Source organism: Lemur catta, chromosome 4, assembly GCF_020740605.2.
Source record: "Lemur catta isolate mLemCat1 chromosome 4, mLemCat1.pri, whole genome shotgun sequence".
NCBI classification, from domain to species: domain Eukaryota; kingdom Metazoa; phylum Chordata; class Mammalia; order Primates; family Lemuridae; genus Lemur; species Lemur catta.
Genome location: NC_059131.1, coordinates 75,333,675 through 75,350,537, shown reverse-complemented (window position 1 = coordinate 75,350,537; position 16,863 = coordinate 75,333,675). Strand labels below are relative to the sequence as shown.

General features: G+C 49.6%; 1 long non-coding RNA gene across 1 annotated transcript; it reads right to left on the bottom strand.

The window, feature by feature from the left end:
• Positions 1-10,803: 10,803 nt before the first annotated feature.
• LOC123636484 lies at positions 10,804-15,862 on the bottom strand. Its single transcript, XR_006734553.1, has 3 exons — positions 15,459-15,862; positions 13,726-13,826; positions 10,804-12,130 (listed from the first exon to the last, which is right to left on the bottom strand). It is a non-coding gene; the product is annotated as an uncharacterized LOC123636484 (long non-coding RNA).
• Between the last annotated feature and the right edge of the window lie 1,001 nt (positions 15,863-16,863).

The window sequence follows — 16,863 nt, the reverse complement described above, 5'->3', positions numbered from 1 at the left end:
AATGGAGGGCCACCCCAGAGAAGAAAAGGAAGGTGGGGAGGCCCCTCACCTAGCGTAGGAGGGACTGGCTGAGCTTAGAGACAAGGGGCAGCTACACACCGACACATCTTTACAGAGAGAGACTTTCAAATGGATCTGTAGGGTACACCATTTCAACGTCCGCCCAGCCCAGAGCCAACAACTCCCATTTCTCTGCAAACCACCCTGTAATAACCCTGTCTCTTATTTTCTGTCTTCTGATGCTTTGATTTCGGGGCCATGGGGGGAAGTTGGGCCTCGCTGGCCCAGGAGGGACTGCCCCTCTCAGGACTAGCCAGTTCCTGGAGGTGGCGAAAGGCTGGTCCACGGCAAACTACCCAAACCAACCAGCCCAGAGCCTCCAGGGAGGCCACTATCCACCTGCCCCAGTCACCACCCCCTCACCCAGCCAGGGCCAGACAACCAGAGCCCACTGAAATTATTCAAACCAACAGGCCCTACCTAAGCCTGCCTTCTCTGCCTCACCTGTTCCTTCCAGCACAATAAAGGCATTTCCGGCTCCCTCTGACTCCTAACCCGCCCCGTGCTTCCCCTGTGGCCCAAGGGGTGCTCCCTCCTCTCCGGAGCTATGTGACAGACTCTCTTTTCAGTGGCAGTTTGCCCCTGCTCTGTTGGCCTGCCCACACCTACATAATAACAGCGCCTCTGTCACAGTCCACCCTTCCCTGAGTCACAGGAATGTCAGTGCCCGGAGGGCTGACCCCCGAGCCAGGCTTGTCATATTCTTTTTCTTAGGAATGTGGAATTGGGTCCCAGAAGGAGACGAGTTAGCCTCTGCAAGGAGCTACACGTCTAAGGTGTAAACACAAGAGCTGAGGGGCGACCGTGTCCCTCCGGGCACCCAGAGGGGCCAGAGGCTCCACGGTTCAGAGAGGAAAGAGCGAGGGAGACTCGCAGAGAAGGGGCTCGGCCCTCAGCTCTGCTCCAGCTGCTGCAGTCCTGGCCCTGGGCCCCGTCTCCTGAGACCACGCTCTGGTCACCTCCCAGGCCACATCTCAGGTCCAGACGCCTCAGGTGTCCACTCCAGTGCTTTTAGTTCCTCATCTGGGCGACCCCTTGCCCCTTCAGGTAGAGCACCTTTTGAAGCATCCCAATCTCTTTTCGGCTGAGAAAAGTAATCAAACATTTTCCGTCTACAACCTGTCAGGGACAGCCCAGAGCTCAGTGACGGGCAGGCCAGTGTAGCGGGAGACGCAAGTGCCCCACGGAGAGAAAGGGAAGAGCCGGATACCTTTTAAGCTCCAGGCGGGGGCGGGGGGGGGGGTGTCTGATGTGTCGCCTGCGTTGCTGGAGAGATGCACAGCTCACTCTATCCATTGTTTGTGTCTTTGGCTCCCACAGGGAGAAAAAGCAAGTAAGTGTAAAAGTTCCAGGGTGGTCTCGTAGGGGATGGTTAATAGGACAGAGGTGAAGCCGAGGTTGCCACGCCGGGTCAGAACAGGCCTCACAGAATAGCTGCGCTTCCAGCGTGTGACCCTCAGTGTCTAATCAGGGCAACCAGGGGTGTCAGACTCCAGTTCACACTAACCAAGCTCACAAAGGACTGAGGTCTGCGTCAGCATCCTCATTCATTCATTCATACATTCATTTTCCTAACACGTTATGTTTTTGAGCACCTGCTCCAAGCCCAGCGCTGTTCTAGGCCCTAAGGACCCCATTCCAGTGGAGGAAAATGGCAATAACAAAGATGTGAATAAATAAATGGCTTCATTATAGCCAGCGAGACGCATTATACACAAGACTCAGGCAGGTCCCCTGCACTAGACAATTCCCTCCACAAGGCAGAGTCATCCCAATCCCACTTCCCGCTGCTCTCCGTCCTGGCAGTTGGCGTTATCTGTTCTCCCCACGGGACCTGCAGTGCATCACCCTGGGGTCTCTGAGCCTTGATCTGACCACACGAACTCAGTAGAAGTAGGGGCACCGATAATGCTGGCATTTTGGGAGCAGGACGAGGGTGAAGTTTATTCTGATTCCATCTAGATGAAAAAGGGTGCTAAGTGAAAAACACAAACAAAATTATAGACGATACACACCACATACTTAAGAAAACCAGTCATGGACCATAAAGTAATGATGCATTGATAACAAATCACAATTATTTGTCTTAGGTGCCTCTATTCAAAACACTGTTAGCCTGGATCCATTTCCAGGATGTATTTGACAGAATTCCAACCGCTTTTGAAAATAGGTACATTCCACACTCCGTCAAGCTGACCAACTTCTCAAAGCAACGACTCCAAATTAAATAGGGCAGTGCCTTAGTCAGCACGGGCTGCACGTAACAAAGTACCTTAGACAGCGTGGCTTAAAACAACAGGAATTTGAGATTTATTTCCCACAGTTCTGGAGGCTGGAAGCTGAGATCGGGGTGCCAGCCTGGCCGTGTTCTGGCGTGGGCCCTCGTTTTGGTTGCAGACTGCCACCTTCTCATTGTGTCCTCAAATGACTAGAAGAGGGTGAGCAATTCTCTTTTATGAGGGCATTAATCCCATTCATGAAGGCTGCACCCTCATGACCTAGTCACCTCCCAAATACCCCACCTTCTAATACCGTAACCTTGCAGGTGAGGATGTCAACATCCGAATTTTGAATTTTGGGAGAAACACAAACATGCAGTTCCTAAAAGGCAGTAATAGTCTCTTACCTGAATCTTGGGTTCATGCTTTCCCTTCCAGCTTCTAAATGGGGAAGAGGGAACCTCTACCCGAATGCTCCAAGGAAGCAGCCGCATTCCTGCCCCATCACAGCCTCAGGAGGACAAATGACTGGACAGTTGTCCTGGCCACTCTCCCAGTGGCGAACTGCCGAGAAGACAGTGCTAAGATTGCACATGGGCAGACGTGCACCTGACCCTCGCTCCTGGGCCTGGTCCCAGAGGTGTCAGCCCTGGGAAGGGGTGCTGAGGAATTTCTTGCCCAGAATGTATCACAGCCCTGGTTGAGGGGTGGGGAGGAAGCTACCAGGCCCTTCGGGAGTTAGTGGGCCCAGCCATCAATCCTCTGGGGAATCTCAAAGCCCACGAGCTCCCCAGCCTGGTGCTCCGTCTTCTCAGGACTCTCAAGGCAGGAGCCAGCCGGTCCCACCCTCGCAGGCCCTGAGGAGCTGGCCAAGCTTTCTAGCTGTCTTAGGCCAAATACTAGTGGAACTAGGAAGAATACTAGCAAGGGCTTTGGAGCACAGAGTCAGATCGTTGTATGTTTTTTTTTTTTCCTGTACTTTAGATCCATCAAGCCACACATTGGGTAGCAAGAGCCTCCTAGGCACACGAGGGGACCCTCTCCATTTATAGATGAAGAAGCTGGGGGTGGTGGGACTTCAGCGGGGACAGGCTGAAGCCACCCTTACACCCTCACATGTATTTGAGCTTTGACAGCAATTCTTTGAAAAAGCAGATGGAAACTATCATTTTCCAGACTAGGCTTTCTGCCCTCCGAGCACAGTTAGCTTCCTTAGCTGCACAGGGCCAGGCCACTCGGGGTGACACTGCTCTCAGAGGCACAGTGCACATTGACATGTCACGGTACAGGTTAGCTAAGAGCTCTGCGAAAGTGGAATAGGCAAAATTTTATTGGTTGCCCTTCTCAGAAGATTAAAATAGACAGAAAAAGATGGCAAATGTCTCTAACAAGACTGAAACACGGCCGGGCGCGGTGGCTCACACCTGTAATCCTCGCACTCTGGGAGGCCGAGGTGGGTGGATCGCTCGAGGTCAGGAGTTCGAGATCAGCCTGAGCAAGAGCGAGACCCCGTCTCTAATAAAAATAGAAAGAAATTATCTGGCCAACTAAAATATATATAGAAAAAATTAGCCGGGCATGGTGGCGCATGCCTGTAGTCCCAGCTACTCGGGAGGCTGAGGCAGTAGGATCACTTAAGCCCAGGAGTTTGAGGTTGCTGTGAGCTAGGCTGACGCCACGGCACTCACTCTAGCCAGGGCAACAAAGCGACACTCTGTCTCAAAAAAAAAAAAAAAAAAGACTGAAACATCCCCCAGCTCCCCAGCATGTAGCAACAGAACAGTTCAATCAAGAATGCCATGTACCCTGCAGAGATGGGATGGGTTTGTTTACCACGTTCCTTTTATAACCGCTATTTTACTCTGGGGGCTTGAACCTGTTCCATTGCCTTAAGAAATGAATGACTTCGCTGCTCCTGCCAAGTGGAATGAGGCCAGGGCACAGTGCCTTCCCAGGTGAGGCAGGTGAGAGGCCCTTCCCAAAGCTGCACACTGCTGGGGTGGGCGCTGGGTCCCAGACCCGGCACAGCCCACCCCAACTCGGGGTGCTGGGCGGAAGTGCAGCCCCGTGCCCCACCCTAGGAGCCGAGTCTACCTGCTGATCTTGAACAGCCACCCTAAAGATAGAGGCCTCAGTGAGGGAGAGTGGGGCAGACCACACAGAGCAGTGTCAGTCACTAACACAGCCCAGCTTAACAAACATTTGCGAGGCGTTGGCTTTGCTCCTGGAGTCCAGTGCGAAGATGGGTACGACTCCATACTAGCTCACAGCTGGGCACCGGCTTAACCTCCCCGTGCCTCGGTTTCCTCGTCTATGCAGTGGAGGCAAGAATGGTATCTACCTAGGTTGTTTTAGGATTGAGTCAGCATTTAGAAAAGGCTGGGCACAAAGGGAAGCACTCAGTAAATGTCAGCAACTTCTACAAAGCTAACACCGACTGGCAGTGCAGGGGACAGGAAGACACGGCCTGAGGTGTGGCTGAAGGTACTGAAAAGGCTGGTAGTGACAGGAGGGTTCCACCTAGAAGTGGTGACAGGGGCCCTGCAGCCAGGCTTGGCGGCACAGGTTCTCGGCCGGCACCCATGTGCACAGCCCCACCCTGGGTGCTGGGGCCCAGCCTGTTGCAGTCGGAGGGAATGTAGGAAGCCCCAGGCAACTGGCTCAGGGTCTCGTCAGCCTCGCCAGGCCACTGACCTTTTTCCTGCCAAGCCCCACTCCCAGGTCAGGATGAGACCTGTAGGAGCCGCCTTCCCGGCTCTGTACAGACATCCGGGGCCAGGCACCTGGGGGAAGCAAGGTTGGAGGCCAGGAGACTGGTCCAGGTGCTCAGAAGGGAGTGATAGGGACTGGGGGGCAGGTGGGAGCAGGAGGGATGTGGCAGTTGGTGAAACCGGCCCCATTGCCCTTTCAGAGACATCCCTGGGTGGTGCCTGCTCGTGTGGTCCTGGTGCCTGGCCTGGCCTTGGGGGACAGATCCCTAAGGAAGCAGACGGTCCCCACAGATCGCTGGTTCTGATGACTGAGCTCTTGACTTCCTCCTCACGGTCAGAAGGTCAGAAGGAGAGAGGGGGCACTGATGTTTACAAAGCTCACACCCTGCTCCAGGCACTGGGTTCAATACACGACATGCATCACCCATTTAACGGCCCCAGCCTCGCTGCAGTGAGCAGTATTAGCTCATTGACTAAGGCGACAAGGAAACTGAGTCAGTAAGCCTAAGTAACTCTGCTAGCAAGGGACAGAGCCAGTATTCCAACACAGGAGTGCCTCGTAGCTCCAAACCCTCTTCCCTACTCGCAGATCTGTTCCCCTCTCCTGCCAGGCACAACCCCCGAGCCCCCACTGGGATCCCTACTGGCTGAGCCTCTTCCTCCTGACCCTCTCCAGAACCTTCCCCCACTGCCAAGGCCGCTGGTCCACCTCTGAGCAACACCTCTCCCTAGCCTGGCCTGTTCTGCACTCCTCGGAGCCCTGGTTCTCATGGTGGTGAACTGTTAGTAACTGCTTGCTCAGGTTGGGTGGATGGAGCGGAGAAGTCAGAGCGATAGGGCTCCTAAGAATTCCTGGGTTTCAGGGTGGCAGCTGCGGAACAGGGCTGTCAGCCCACAGCAGTGGAAGGTGCTGCCTCCCATGCCTGCAAGATGGAGTCTCTGCTCTGTATGTGGCCAGGGATGCAGAACGGCCCCATCTGAGCTGACAACGCCTCTCATCTTCCCACAAGGCCCTCTGAATGCGCCTAACTATCCACAAAGCAGTGCAGGCAGGGTCACACCAGCACCTGGTCCCAGTCCTGTAGGGAGAGGGGTCTATGGGGGTTTCCATGCAGTTAAAGTCAGGATGCTTCTCTGTGGCTATAGGACGTGGGCCCTGCCACAGGCTGCCACTGTCCACCATCAGTGGGCTGTCCACTGAACCCACGCCAGAGCTTCAGCCCAGGCCCTCGTCCTGCACGCCCACCCACCTACCCTGAGCCCACCTGCTGGCCCCCAGGCAGGCTGGTCCCACTCTCCCTCTCTCCCTGGACAGCCCTTTCTGCCTCTCCAGACAAGGCTGCCTCCAGGGTGACCCTGCTCAGTGAGCCTGTACTCCCAAACCCTGCCACCTGGGAACATTGGTTTTTACCCCTGAAATGCAAAAGCCCTTGACCTTAGAGCAAGGGAGACAGAACTTGAACCCAAAGTCCTGCTGCCCTCCTCTTCAGAGGTGAACGGGACATCCCTGCGTTTGTTCTTTCAGAACCTTCCGGCCGCCCTGAGAACCATATGGACCATGATATCTCAACAGGCTTTTCCTGCAGAAAAGACTTGGGCTGGCTTATGATGTTAGCTGGCCCAGCCCACTTTGTTTTAGGTTTCTTCACAGGTCAGCTCCATGCTCTTGTGGAAATAAAATGAAGACCAACCCAGTAAGAACAAGCAAAGGGTATTTGTTCACAGCTTACTATACCTGCAGGGAGTCAGCCCCCAGCTCCTGCATGGTGGCAGAGGCAGGCCGGGGAGTGGGAAAGCTTCACAGGGGATCGAAGGGAGGCCTTGGGTGTGCCCTGATGGGAGGCTGTTGGGGTGGGGAGCTCAGGCAGGCTAATGGGGGTGCTGGGGCCCAGAAAACAATACCCTAAAACATGGCACTTTGACACAAAGAACTTAAGAAGTAGCCTCAAGGCTCAAGGTCACTGTGACTCTCCCCTCTCCCAGCCCAAATCCTCTGTCTTTCCCGAAGCACAGGATGAAGCTCTTCTCTAAAGTTCCCTTTCCCACCTAGAAACTCGACCCACCAAAGAGGAATGCAATTGCCTTCCCCGAAATTTCATTAACTAGAGAAGATTTAAATTGATATTGCAAAGGAAGAGACTGAAAATCAAATACCACATAAACTTCACCCCAAACAATTGTCTGTTCTCCATTCCTGTTCAAATCTCAAAGAGAATCATTTACTAACCATTTTCTGAGCATTGGGCCCATGCATTCTCCCAAAAATCACTTATTACCCCTCAAAAGTACCACATATTTCCATCTCTCCTTCCACTATGAAAGATACATAAGCATCCAGACAGAGCTCACTGGGTTACCTGTGACCCCCACGCTTATGCACATTGAATAAATTTGCATGCCTTTCTCTCCGGTTAATCTGCCTCTTGTCAGTCATCCTCAGGGAACGTCAGAGGACAGAGGGGAAGTTTCTCTCTTAGGGGCTACAGGGCAACCGTGTGATCTGTTGGAGGGACACAGTGACCTTTCTCCAGTTGGCTGTAAATTGGGAGCCGGGGCAAACATCAGGGCAGCTGGCAGTGACTAATCACGTGCTGGCCACTGGAGGCCAGCTATTTGGGGGTTATTGTTTGGTTTCTTGAACCAGTTGCTAGAGAAGTACTGTGACGTCCTACAAGCCTGACTTAGAGCAGGCTGGCTGCCTGGGCTGGTTACTGTGCATAACAGGTTAGTTTCCTGGGCTGGTTGCTGCACATGGTGGGGTCAGAGTTCTATTTTTATATATGTTCTGGCCATTGTCCATTTACATATTCGGTCTCTCATTTTCCAAGAGCAAAGACCTTCTGCCAGTCCCCAGGGAACTAAAGTCCCAAACCTCAGCCCATACCTGGTAGATTTTTAAGAAACTCAAACAACCAGTTTTCTGATAGGTGCCCAAAGGTGTTTTGGGGTGTGTTTTCAAGTCTTCAGTCACCCAGCCAAAATCGCCAAACCATGTACATCATGAACTTTGGGCATTTCCTTGGCAAGATGATTTCTGCCATTGTCCCAGAATCTCAGATGAGCCAAGCAGCTGAGATCCCAGCCCTCCTCCCCAAGGATGACATGTCATCCCCCAAATGCCCTCAGTTTCCGGTTGTTCACTCTTTTCAGAATCATCAGCGCGACCTGCCCCACTCCCTGTCCTTCCCGTCAGCCCAGCGGATCTCAGAAGCCAGACCCGGGCTTGGGGCAGGAGCCCTTCCTGTGTTCCCACTCAGCACACGACCCCTGCGTACCTCTCTTTCCCCTGGAAGGGTTTCTGGTTTGTGGAGTTTGATTCTGTTTTATTTTAGGAAGTCTTTGTGTTGTAATTTTTGTTGCTGTTGTTTTTAGTCCTTCAGAGTCTGAAATCGGATCCCTAAAATCGCCTTCCACAAACTTCCCTTTCTTAGCAGTATTTTACACACCAGTTCTCTAAAACCTGCTTTGCCTTTAAATCAACTGGAGTTGTCGTGAGTCTGTACAGACATGTTGCACCAACAAACGTTCTTCACAAGCCCACACCAAGCAGCGATGACGGTATTTGCTCCATAAATCTTAGATGCAAGAAATTTCACATTTCCTTATTTTTCCACATCAAATTAAATCCTGCCCTGACCTCCCAGCCCACAACTTCCCAATCACAGACACACATACCTTCGTCAGAGCTGGTGAGAAATTCAGTCTCAGTCAATCCAGGGAGGGGCCCCTCCTCCCCCAAGGTCAACCCAGAGTCCCCAGGGAGGGCCTCAGCACTATTTTCAGTGCTGTCCATCCACAAGCCCAGCCCAAAGCCCACAGTGTCAGGCTCAAGGCCACCCTGCTCTGTGAGTGGTCTCCAGGGACACCTGTAGCCAACTGACTCCCCCACCCTCCTCCTACACACACATACACACAATGTTAAAAGATACTTTTGAGAAAAGGTAAAATCATGACTCCCATACAAATATAAAAATAAATATGCATTACTAAAGGTTTTATTTTACTCATATGCAGGATGGAAGCAGATGTTAAAACCAGATCGAATGAAAAGTCAAAACAGCATAAATTTATGTAGGAAAAGCAATGTTAGGATGAATTTGCAAATGGAGACAAAACTGGTTTTCCCAAGAAGGTGGGGGAAATCCAATTAAATCACTACCAGACAGGACATAATTCATGTCTATCAGCTGTATCTACTAAGAGTTTCAGAATAGCTCCGAGATAATGAATGGGGCTAGACTCTGATAACCCCACCCAGGAGGTACAGTATAGGTCATGCATAGTTTTCCATTGAAACACAGTTTTCTCTTCAATACAAAACTGGTTCCACCCTTGTTCTCTCATTGCCCCCACATCTGAGTCAGTCCAGACTAATCCCCTCCAATGGGCCCAGATTCCGTGGCGGGGGATATAGGTAGGAGACTAGATATATAAACAGACAAAGGCCAGATCATATATAAAGGTAAAACTCTGACCCCCCCCCCCCAAGTCTGCAGCAACCAGTGCAGGAAACCAACCCAATATCTACAGCAACCAGCTCAGGAAGTCAGAGTACCACCTCTAGCAATGATTCCAGGAAGCCAAACAACCCCTGCAAGTTAGCCCAAAACAGCCAATACTTGATCAATAACTGACAGCTGCCCTCCCCCATACACACTCACGGGCTTCCAACTTATGATCCACCAGAGAAAGCCAAATATGCCCCCCTAGGCAATCACAGAGGAGGGCCCACTTCTAGTTAGCCACCTGCAGGTCCCCCACCCAAACCGTCTCCAAGTGGGGCACACCTACAGCCCTCACTTCCTTTCCCACTTCTCTGTCTGCCTTTGAGTCTCTGCCAAACGCAAGTGATAGTGGCCTCCCTGCAGCAAGCTCAGAATAAGGAGCTTTTCGTGGTTCCCATTTGGATGGTCTTCAGTTATTTCCACAAGGGAGTGTTCTGTGCAACTGGATATAAAATTTTCGTTTACCCCTTGCAATAAGGGAGGCCAGAATTCAAAATCAAAAGGCTCCGTCTGCCTATCTGTACTGGAGAGAACAGAAACCTCCCCTGGTTCATTCTCTCACACGCAGTGGCAAGAGCAAGGTCAAGTTGCACTCTGCCTCTCCCGCTGTCTCATAGGCAGGGCGCGTGGCCCCCAGACCATAAGCACTGTGAGTGCCCACCCCCTTCCAGGCCACTAAAGACCAGGGAAAGGAGGAACTAAACCACACTCCTGGCAAAAAGCACTTGAAAACCTCACCCCTTCCCCAACCTCTGTGCATGCTATGCAAAATCCCTTTGTCTCAGCCTTGCCCCCTGGTGTATTCATGAGCACAAGGCCACCTAGCTGAACTCCATCCCGCCCCTGCTCAGGGTAACTGTGGCAGCTCTAACTGATGCTGACTCCTGTTGCTGAACTTCCCGTTTGGGTAAGACAGCTGGCAACCGAGGCTCTATTGTGGGAGACCTTCTTCCAGGGTGGTCTACCCTCTCACCTGAGACCCCGAAAGGCCCTCATTCCAAACACCTGGGCAGGTGGCCCTGGAATGAGTCTTCCCCAAAGCTTTCCTTACAAACCTGGGGTGAGGATGAGGGGAGAGAGGCAGGGGTGGAGAATGGGGAAACAGCAATTACAAGAGGGCCTGCAATGCGCTCCCACGCTAGGAGTTACCAGGACAGTGAATTCGTTACATTCTCACATGCAAATGTTACCATTTACTAAGGTTATAGAGATGCTTTTGTTGCTCCATAAAATAAAAATTTATTAGAAGTGTTAGAAGTAACTGCGGTGTCGTTAAGAAACAGTCAGACGGTGCAAATTGTCTGGCAAGGCAAAATCTTTACTTCTGATCAGAAGGGCGCATAGCGGCAGCAAAAGCAGCCAGCCAACGGTGGGCTACAGGGAAGTTCTTCATCTTTTTATCCCTAATGCAGACCTAGGGCTGTGTCTCACCCCATTGGTAGGGACTTGGATCTCACAATCTTGCCCTTATCCGATTGGCTAAGGCGTGTTGTGGGGGTAAAAACAAGAATAAGAAAGTTAAAGTTAGTAAATGTCGGGGGTTTTGGTATTGTAATAAAGGAGATTAAATCAAGGTTATTGTTATTGTACAGTTTGTGCTCTGTGCTAATAATTATTTAAAGCTGGATATCAGACATAATATCCTTTTGGCGGAAAAGATTAGGCTGCGGTCACCTCCTCCTACAATTTCCCCCCCTTTTATATTAGACTTTTTTACTCTTTTCTCCAAATTCAGTGAAGGGGAGCTGGCTTTGGTGTTCTTGGTCTTTTAATAGTAACAACTTGCTTTATATGGATGCGGAAGAGGTTGTTTAGTTAAGGCCGTTTTTATTAATAACATTTCATTAATATTAAGACACTAAATACAATAACTAAGGAAGGTAGTACTGATGTCATCAACCCTTTTCACTTTCTAAACCACTGCTCTACGAGGCTAGTGGAACGGTCATCTATCCCTGAGTTTTCAGCTAGGTCATTAGCCAAGGTAGTAAGTTTTTGCAGAGCTTTGGTGATTGTGCCATCCGAAGCTGTGTTGGGGATATAAGTGCAGTACCAGACTCTAATCATGACACACATTTCACTTTTTTCCAGTAACGTTATATTTAAAGCCATTCTATTTTTTCAGGTCATTTTATTGGTGGGCCTTCGTTGTTTGGCTATACTTTTGATGGCATCCTTAGTATAATTTATAAATTTTGGCTGATTATAGTATATGTAGTTGATTCAGTCTACATTTTTATTTGTAGTGGACCACCAAAGGAATAAAGATTCAAATCCAGCAGCTATTTGATTTCTAGCTTTGAATTCATTTGGTACCCCTCTGAGGACTCCAATAGTATCAATAAAAATATGGGGATCAAAAGATCCTCTGGGAGTATTTATTTCTCTTTTTGTCTGATGACCCCTTTCCTCAACTGGGAGCTGATGGAACACAAAGGTAAAAGGGATGGTCAATTGCACCAAAGGGCAGGTGCCACTCCAGCTTTTCGGTAGGACCTCAAATTGTCGGTCTTTACAATACCAGCAGACATCTCCTCGGGGTATGGAGAGGGCAGACTGATCCTGTAGCTTCTTGAAGGCCAAGCTTTCATTGCACCCTGTTGTGTTTCCAAGAGATGCCATCTTCTCCTCCTGTCTAGAGAGACACAAGGTGAAGTTGACATCAGAGGCTGGTGGCCTCACTGTCCTTGGGGGCTGACCTGCAAGATCTTTCATGTCAGGGAAGAGCAATGATAGGGTTTTGCAGGATTCATTTCCCCATGCCAAGCTACCATACAGTGCATGCTGGTAGGATCTGCAGACCATCCAAGTGGAAAGGGAACTATTTGGGTCTCTGGTCTTCCTGTCGCACAGGCTTAACAATCACTCTTATTTAGGGTGCAGACAGAATATCTGATCCATTTTAACCAGGCATTTTCATCTTTATACCCAGTTCCTATTGCAACTGTTTGCCTTAAATCCTTGACTTTTACAATGGTTACCTTAGATGGGTCATTGGGGAAAGATATAGGTATAGTGTTGTTGTGAGTTTATTTCTCTTACTTTCTATTTGTTAGTTTATTTTCCTCTGTTAGATAGGTTGTCAGTAATATTACCTTTCATTTTCCCCTCTCTTTGGCAAAAAAAAAAAAAAAATTCTATTTAATGAACTCAAACTCTGGGGAATATGGGTGCAGGTCTCATCTTCTGTAGTTGCTTCCTGCTGGACAGGGAAGTCCAGTTGCCCCTACCTGAGCTGAGACTTCATTTGGGTTACAAAGGGGGAGGGGGTTGAAAATGGACAGTTTTAAAAGTGAGAGTAAACAAAAACAAAACTGTAAGAGCTCTTTTTATCTCTCTTTTTCCCCTACAGTTTTGAATGAGTAACTGGCTGTTCCCGGTTGGCCTTGAATTTATCACAAAACATAGTTCAGTGAGTTTTATTTCAATGCCAGTAACTTAGTAACTGCAGCTTTAGCAGGCAGAAGATAGGCAGAAAGTTTAACAAACTATACTTTTTAACTCTAGAGTGGTAGATTAACCCTTTGAGTTCTGAACTTTTGATGTATTTTGTCCATTTATTTAAACATGTAGAGAAGAACAGAAATCCAAAAGGCTTCATATATAAGTCTTATAAACTGAGAACAGAGAACTTTGTTGTTTTAACCAGAGATTCATTTTTCACTGTAGCCAACTTAATCACATACAAAATTCTTTCATAAATTCTCCTTCACGAACCTTATCTCGACTTGCACAGGCTATCTTTGACATGCTTGGACTTTCTGTTTCTGTCCCAAATTTTCTTTCTTAAACCACCAGTTATTTTTAGGACAAAAATCTTCATACAAATTTCTTTTCTATATAAAATTATTCTCTTTCTTTTTAAGTCTCCTTATCAAAAATACATTTTTATATCTTTAACTTTCTTTACATCTCTCTCTGTCCTACTTACTGGTTCGTTCTATCTTGTTCTTATTTTTTTTATTTTTACTTTCTTGCTAAAATCCTAGAGTTAGGAATCCAGGCTTAGATAAAGGGAAAAAGAAGGTTGTATGTAAAGTCTCAGTTAAGTTTTTCCAAGAGCCCGAGAGAGGGAGCCTGTGGTGTGAAAGGAGTGAGGTGTCTAACTGAACCGTAAGATTTTTCCCAGTCTAGGGTAAGGGGATTGGGAAGACGGAAAAGGACTGGGCAGAGACTCCATCTCCCGGTGGGCAGAGAGGCTGTGGAATACACAGGGGGGTTGTATTTTACCTTTCACTCTGATGATGGAGCTAGGAGAGGGAAACAGGTCATGAAAATTCCAGGAGAGCAGAGTAAGTGGCGCCAGTGTTTACTGAAGTCAACATGCCTACCTGTGACAGAGAGAGAGATACCTAAGGCTTGGCCATCCCGCTGTGACCACGTTGAACTTGTTCCAAAGCTGGACGTGTCCATCAGACGGAAGTAGTTCCAGTGGATCTGTGGGTGTGCAGGATGCCAGCTCAGGGGGCCCTGTCCATTCTGTCCCTGAGCTCTGCTTCTGGGGCATTTCTCTCCAGGCACCCAGCTGCTTGTGGAGGAAGCAAGGTGTACTGCCCAGAGCAGGACGTGGTCCTCATGTCTGCTTCCCTCAGCCTTCAGGGTATCTGTCTCTGAAAAATCCTTTTATCGTGGCAGCCACCATTTGAAAAGCTTTTTTCTGCTCTCAGGGCTGCTGTCGGTCCCATTCTCTCTTTTTCCTCCTGCCTCTCCCTGTCCTGGCTATCAAAGACCTTGAAGGCCAGTTTTCTACTTCCGCTTGTGGAGTCTGAGGCCCCTTTTCAAGCTTTTGGAGTTTATGCCTAACATCGGGGCTGACCGGGAGATGAAGTGCGTTGCTAACATGGATTCTCCCTCCCGGGGGTCAGGATGTAAGTAGCAAAGAGGACAGTCATGAAAGGAAAAACTGGGCTTTTATCCTGGTTCTGAGTAATTTCCAATGCCTTCTGACCCTGCAGCCTCCCAGAGAGGGAGTGGGTATCCGGGCAGCGGGGGAGCCTGGCCGGCCTTGGCAAGTGTGGCCAGGCAAGGGTGGTGGAGATGGAGGAGAAGAAGGAGGAGGAGGGACAGGGGGAAGCCAAAAGAGAAACCTTATCTGGAAAGTGAAGACAGTGAGAGAGATTCAGGAGGAAGAAGGAACACGTGACAGGCAGAGAGAAGATTAGGATTTCTAGCAAGTTTAAAGAAAGGCTGAACACAGAGAACTTTAGACCCTCTTGCTGTGCCAGCAGCAACGGAGGGTTGAGTGGCAGAATGGCACTAGGATTAAGAGGTTCATTCTCAGGCCAGATTTCATTGTCATATAACCTAATGTTGCCCTTGATGGCAACTAGGAGAAAGAAAAGGAGGAGGACTTTAGGAATGGTCATGTATTGAGACACGGAGAGTCTGAGTGGGGCGTCCCCCACTAGACGCCCTGAGGTGCTGAGCAGATGTCAGGCATCCCTGCAATCTGAGTCAAACCAAGCCGGAAAACAGGCGTCCCCAGGTTCTGACTGGGGCCAAGAGAAAGGGAGTTTAAGAATGGGTTCTTGTGTCTGAATGAAACAACAGTATTTTACCTCTATTGGTTCTAGCAGGCTATCACGGGAATTTTACCTTTACTTCTATTTTCCCTAGAGATTTTCTTACTTGTGTTATTTCCCATCCCTGCTTCCTGGCTGTGTGTGTGTGTCCTAGTCTCCTGGAGGTTTCTTACACTCTCAAACTTTCCCTTTGTTGGTCTCCAGCCGCTTCCCTTGAGGGCATTTAGGCTCCTCTTAACATTGGCAGGTCGGTATAACCCCCCGATTAGGATCTAGCTCAAGACTAGATACCGCCCTCAGTCGTGTGAGGCAGCCACGGAACCTCAGATCAGGACTTCACAATCGCTTGGCGCCCAAGGCGTGTCTCGGTCACACACACACCCCCTCCGGAATGTCCCGACCACCAAGGAAATACTTCGACACCCCCGTGACTTTTCTTACCTTGGTCTGTGCACAGTGTTACCTGGTCGCCACGGTTCCTGCTCAGGCCTTTTCCCTGTGTTGCCGAGAGCCTGGGTTCATTCACCGTTTTGGGGAGTCTGGATCACCTCGATCCCAAGGGCTGTCACAATGAGGTAGCAGGACGCGTTTACCCCAGGAGCAGGGATGGAGTTCTCCTTCCAAAAGGAATGGGCGATCCCAGACGAGCCCCCAAATTGTTGGAAGTAACCGCGGTGTCGTCAAGAAAACAGACACTGCAAATTGTCAAGGCAAAATCTTTACTTCTGATGAGTAGGGCGGTAGCGGCAGCAGAAGCGGCCAGCCAAGAGTGGGCTACAGAGAAGTTCTTCATCTTTTCATCCCTAACGCAGACCTAGGGCTGTGGCTCATCCATTGGTAGGGACTTGGAGCTCACAATCTTGCCCTTATCCGATTGGCTAAGGCGTGTTGTTAGTGTAAAAGGGAGAGTAAGGAAGTTAAAGTTAGTAAATGTGGGTTTTTTGGTATTATAATAAAGGAGATTAGATCAAGGTATTGTACAGTTTGTGCTCTGTGCTAATAATTACGTAAAGCTGGATATCAGACAGAATACTCCTCTGGCAGAAAAAATCAGGCCAAGGCCATTTCCTCCTACAGGAACATTGGCAAATCCATTGTGCTTTCCGTGTTTGCATATTTTATCCATGAAAAAAAATACTCCAAACATCATTACTGTTGCCAAGTGGGAGACTGACGTTTTTATGACTGACTCCCACCATCTTCCAGGCCCCAGCCCCAAGACCTGGAGACCTCAAGTTCACCCAGGCCTGACCCCCACCCCTGCAAGGGCCAAGCCAAGGAGAGCAGCTAACACGGGCAGGAGACCAAGACAGACTTCTGGTTGCAGCTGTCCCCTGCTCTAGGCCAGCCTCACCCCACCCACACCACTGTCCTTGAGTGGATCACAGCCTCTCTGTGTCTCCTTCCTCAAGGGAAACGCAGCCATACCTTCCCTGCCCAGCTCACCGGACAATGTGGGGACCAAATTGAAACCACCCTTTACAAATGAATAGAGGCGCGCAAGGCAAGAACTATGGTAAGGGCTTAAAATTCTGCAAAGAGACAGGCACAGCTAAAAATGATAATAACCGGCCACTGTCCCCTTGTTTGCTTTCCTTTAATGGCTACTCAGGAGTCATATAGCTGATGATGATAAAGATTCTTAACTTTCCCCCTAGATACCATCACCTTGTGAAACCTAGGGCTAGTTTCTGAGATACCTTCCAGGCCCTGCATTCCAGTGGAACAGCTGACCCACCCAGACCAGTGGCCCATACCGAAGAACTGACTCAGTTAGTATCGTGACCCCCAACTGGGAACTGACTCAGCAAAGAAGACAATTTCTACACCCCTATGGTTCCGCCCT